Source organism: Bactrocera neohumeralis, unplaced genomic scaffold (genome assembly GCF_024586455.1).
Source record: "Bactrocera neohumeralis isolate Rockhampton unplaced genomic scaffold, APGP_CSIRO_Bneo_wtdbg2-racon-allhic-juicebox.fasta_v2 cluster10, whole genome shotgun sequence".
NCBI classification, from domain to species: Eukaryota; Metazoa; Arthropoda; class Insecta; order Diptera; family Tephritidae; genus Bactrocera; species Bactrocera neohumeralis.
Window position 1 is genome coordinate 1,236,944 of NW_026089623.1, and position 5,639 is coordinate 1,242,582.

Genomic DNA, 5,639 nt, shown 5'->3' on the forward strand with positions numbered 1-5,639 from the left:
GTAATTTATAGCAAACCAAAATAAAGGGTTAGAACAAAAAATAAATATATCCATTAAGAAAGGAACGTAACAGTATTGCGTATGCATCAGAAGGCATGCTAGCGCAGGGTGGCACTACAAGGCTGGCTGTTTGTTTAATCATCTGGTACATTTACATATGTATATAATTTAACAACTATATAATTTAATACTTGATACGGTAAAAAAAGGACTTAATAGAAGCCTATAGATGAAAATAGATATCTCCGGATCTACTTGACCAATTTCAGCTAAATGTTGCAGTGTGGTAATGGGCAAAATCAGGCCCCTTTCTCATATAACACAACTGTAAATTCCATCTGTGTCTTTCATTTTCCAGTATATAAATCAACATCAAATGAATATTTCGGAATTCAACTTTGCACAAAATGTTGACTTTAAGTGTTTCTCAAAATATTTCAGCCTCCAGATACCGAAGATGTGGCCTCCAGTGTTCATAGCTGACTTATTACCGAAAATATCGATCATTGTGTATAATATATAATTAAAAATCGAAGAGAATTCCTTCTTGTTAATAGTATGTCTGTGTTTTAGAAGTGGGTAGAATCACGATTAATACTTCCCTTAGCCCCATATAACTCATATAAATATTATTTTTTTCCGATTGATTTTGTACCAAATATATTTCTAGTAGCGGTGCATCTTTGTGCCTAAAATGGATAGAATTGTGTGAAAACTGGTTCTAGCTCTAGCATGTTTTTCTCTTAATAATTGTATTTTTGGAAAATCAATAATACGTAGTAATGCCAGAAATACATTTAATCGGTACAATTTAGTCTACGAATTACTCCAAATCCCATAAACTACATGTAATGATTTTCAATGTTCTAACAAATATTATGCCGAATATGTCGGTTGTGTGTGAGTTGTTTATTTATAAATTGCTTAAAAATACATATGTATGTATGTTCTCGAGTATACCTGAGCAATGCCAAAGGTTGTGCCACAAGCCAAGACCTTTTTTTGCCCCAATATATCCTGCTTATTGAATTTCGACCGCCCAACTGATATGAATAAAATAAATTATTAATAGAAATTTTTGTATTTTTGGAAAATCAATATAAATTTAACAAAAAAATTCGTTTATTATTAACTACGTTAAAAGATAATAGAGTGGAATTAAAAGCAATAATTGATCGTATTGCGGAAAAAGTTTGCGAAAAAGTTACGAATATTGGAAAAATGGATAGCAAACTGTGAGTTGTTTATTTTCTGCCATTTAAAAATATTAAAATTTGTTTTTGTTAATATATCTGCACATAATTTAATTAGCAATATAAAACTGCTTATCTCTGATGCTGTAAATGCAAAGGAGGCGGCAGACTTCAAGCGACATCTATCAAAGAATAGCAAAAATCGGCCATTTTTGAGCAGTGTTGCCTACTCAAATTTGGAAAATTCAGCTAAATGCACGGAATTCTTGTGCATTACAAACTTGCATTAACATGGGTAAATGTAAATTAAGCCCGCTAATACAAATTAGCGCTGTCGTCTGTCAGGGCTATAAACCTACAGGTAACAAATCCTATAATTTTCACCCATACATACACAGGCGAAAGCTTATAGAATGACAGAAATTATATTAAGAATGCCATAGAATGTCTCCCTCATTCAGGGCAAAAGGCCAGCCACTTCATTAGGGTTTCCTAAATATTCTACTACTAAAACGACCAAATGCCTTATAAAAGGCACGAGTGTGTTGCCGAGTTATGCTATCCAATCTATTATTTTAAAATATATTTCGATTATTAAAATTCATAAAGATGTAATTTACCTAGCTTTGATTAAAATTTTATATATTGTATCAAAATATTGGTAAATCTTTCCTATTCTATTAAAAAAGAAGAATATCAGGCATGTTCCAGAAATCGCTTTCGCATGAAAATGATAATGAAACAAGAATGATAGAAACAAGATTGCGCAATGCGCATATTTGCTTTCAGTCAGCTGTTCTTGCTGACGTCACGGTTGACTTATTATTCGCCCGCGCTTTTTAAAGTGAATTCGAATTGTGTTTTCAAGTGCTGTATTAATTGTTAAATTTTATATTTTTTAAAATGAGTTGCGCAGTGTTAGGTGCAATAATAATAATGGTAAAAATTGTACTACGAAATGGAGATTTTTCCATTTCCCTAAAGATAAAACAGTGGCAAAACAATGGATAATTTTTGTCGTCGTACGGACAAAATTAATGCAACTTGCAGTTTGAAATGCGTAATTATAGCATTTTGATTACAATAATTTTACTTTTATAACCAAACACTCTTGCAGGTTTAAGTTCGCGGAATCCAACTAAGTTACTGCCTAGCGCTTTTCCCACGTTAACCACTGCTCCTGCAGAGGCTAATGAACGGCAGAAAAGGATGGAGTCTCGTTCAAAAAAAGGAAAGTTAACAACAATGTTGAAGAATACCGCCCCTGTTGAAGTAATTCAAGAAGACGAGGTTGGAGAGGCACCTCAAACTGCGGGAGAGGAGGTCATCAATTAGAAAGCCGAGAAAATACTGCATTTGGAAACAGAAATGTTAGTTCTAATTGATATTGATGAAGTATCTTTTTCTTACATAAGTATGTGTATTTCTTATTCTTTTTAGACAAAGGCTGAATAGTGTTGTTAGAACTTTGAATAAGTGCAAAAACGAGCAGTCAGCAGAAATTAAACGCCGTAGGATTTCCATTAAAACCTCGGAATTCCACAGAAATAATTTGGAGCAAAAACTTAGCTGTATTTTCATCAACGGCCAGGTAAGTGCCTCAATTCTAAAAAAGTATTATAAACATATTATAAACCTAAAACTACAGAAGACATTCTTATATAAGTACATAAAAATGTATTGATGTTAACAAATGCAAATATGTACTAATATACATACTAAGTTTTTGCACTGTTTCTTATTCTAATTATAATAATAATCTTAACTAACAATTTATTCCATTTATTTATACGCATGTATGTATCTTTATTATATTTTTACAGGTAATATTTTTCAACGTGTGTCAGTTGATCTAAATTCCACTGACCCAATTGAAAAAAATGATGACTTGGAGATTCTCAACAACGACGGACTTGAGAATTTGGCAGGGTACATCTGCCACAAAGTCGGTAAACACAACCTCGAAATTTGTGGCAATTCAGAAAATTGTTCGTCTTATACTTGGGTGGATCACCTTTCTGAAGGAGGACTCTCAAAACCAGCAGATATGTTAATGGAGCATATGAGAGTCTTGCAAGCAGGCGATGTATATGGTACTGATTTGCATATATGTATGTATGTACAAATTACGCACAGAAGCACTTAGATTTAAATAATTTTGTAAATGGTAGCTCGAAAGTAAAATAATTGTTTTTCATAGCTATAATGTATTTTAGGATTCGTTCCTTAAATAAAAACTTAATTGAACATACATATGTATAGCAAAAAAAAAGAAAATTAAATAAGACAATAAATTGATACTTGGTCACAAAATATTCAATCTTTTTATTTGCATAAATGTATATGGTTGAAACAAACACAGCAAAGAGACAAAATTAAATAATACAATGAAAATACAATTAAATGAATATGTACATAGGTAAATGTTCACTATAAAATATTCACTTATATTGATATCTTTTATTAATATTCACTTATATTGATGTTAACTTTTAATTATATTCATGTTTTTGTATGCCTGCAATACAAAATTGCTTCTTATTGCAAAGAAAAACAAACAACTGAAAATCAGCTGATTGTACGTTGGTCAACCGTGACGTAGATGCGCAGTACGAACAAAATTTGAACTCGTCATTGCGCAATCTTGTTTCTATCAGTCTTGATAATGAAATCGTGAGACGGTGTTCTGAATACCACTTTGCGATTACGAATTTACATTTTTCGAACATGAAATCGGTGCGATATGGCATGTTCTAGAAATCGTTTTCGCAAATTGTTTGACGTTTTGATACCGGTTAAAAATAAGTGCGCGAAATTATTGAATTTGCTTGTAAAATCTAAAATGTAAGTATTTGAGCCAGTTATTTGGATTTCTTCACAAAAATTAATACTTTCCTTTTCTTATTTTAGGGGAAAATATAAAAGCCAAAGTCAAGAACAAATTTTTTTAAATTTTATGGGGAAAAATCCTGACTTGAATTAAGACACTGTGCAAGATTGCCTCAAAAAGCACATGGCAACGGAAGCAGGTGCAGTTGAAAAGATATCTGATACCTTGCAGCTTCTTTCTGCAAATATGGATAAATTGACCAAGTTAGTGGCGTAACAAAATGAGCTCATTGCCGAACAAAACCAAGATCTAAAATGTTATAAAGCAAAAGATGCTAGAAATTGAAGAAATTCGAGTCCAAAGGGATATTTATTTCAAACCAAATACTAAAAATATCGAATAATTAATTTTACTAAACTTTACTTTTATTATTAAATGATCTCATAGTCAAAAAGTTTAACTTAAATGTGATGTTTTTATTGAATAAAAAAATATGAAAATTAAACTATGCGCGTTAAATTATTTGCGATTTCATCTCGAATGGATACAGCGGCAGTTTGTAGATGTCTGCTATAATCAGCAACTTCTTCGTCCTAAAAATCGTCCACTACATCTAAAGCAATGGCATCCAGGTTATAATGGCGACAAATGTTGTGCAAAGCACTGCATACATTTATAATTTTTACAACTTTCTCTGGGACATATGGCATAGTTGTTTGAAGACATTTAAAGCGGCTCTTGAGGACTCCGATTACTCTCTCAACGATATTTCTTGCCTTGGAATGTTGTAAATTAAATTTGTGTTCTGGTGATCCAGCGGGTGCATCACGATAAGGGGTAAGTAAATATGGTTCCAAGCCATATCCTGAATCTCCTAGTAGCCAAGATCTATGGTCTCCGCCCACATACTTGGATGAAAGATATTGTTTGGCACCACTTAAAGAAAATATAAAGGCGTCATGACTGGAGCCAGGGTGGCATGCATCCACAGCCGTTATACGCATTCTGTAATCGCAAATCTGTAAAAGAACTGAATTAATATCACCACCAAATTTCATATTTGTAACTCACAATCATCGTATTAACGCTGAAGTAACCCTTTCTGTTAAAATACAAATGCTCATTTTGGTGGGGCTTCGTAATTTTTATGTGTGTCCCTCCCGTCTACACAACCGACTATTCCGGGAATACTAAAATTGTTGAAAAAATGTGCTTTCGACATTTTAATTTCTTCTTCGCTCATTTGTAGTTGAATCCATTTTGGACAGAGTGCTTTTTCCAAAGCATTTAGCATCTCATGTAAGATTTTGCACACGGTACTTCTTGCAAGAGATGTCTTTTCCTACCGAGCGCTGAAATCCTCCCTCTGCAAGGTACCTCAAAGTAGTAGCAAGCTTTATTTCCACCATAATAGATGACGGTTTTATTATTGGTTGGACATCGCGAACAATTCCCTGAAACGCTTCTTTACTTATCCTGTAATAGGCAACAAAACTTTATTGGGACAAAATGCATCTGTTGTGTTCCAAACTTTGTTTTATATATACTTACACGGAATCTGGGATATCCAAAGGACTGGAATGATCCCTTAAAATTTGCCGCCGAACCTTCTCATT

At 33.0% G+C, this 5,639-nt stretch overlaps 1 long non-coding RNA gene across 1 annotated transcript; it reads left to right on the forward strand.

The window, feature by feature from the left end:
• The first annotated feature begins 1,227 nt into the window (after window positions 1-1,227).
• On the forward strand, window positions 1,228-4,528 carry LOC126764977 (uncharacterized). The gene is made up of 4 exons (XR_007668189.1): window positions 1,228-2,253; window positions 2,311-2,563; window positions 2,634-2,784; window positions 3,017-4,528. It is a non-coding gene; the product is annotated as an uncharacterized LOC126764977 (long non-coding RNA).
• The last annotated feature ends 1,111 nt before the right edge of the window (window positions 4,529-5,639 follow it).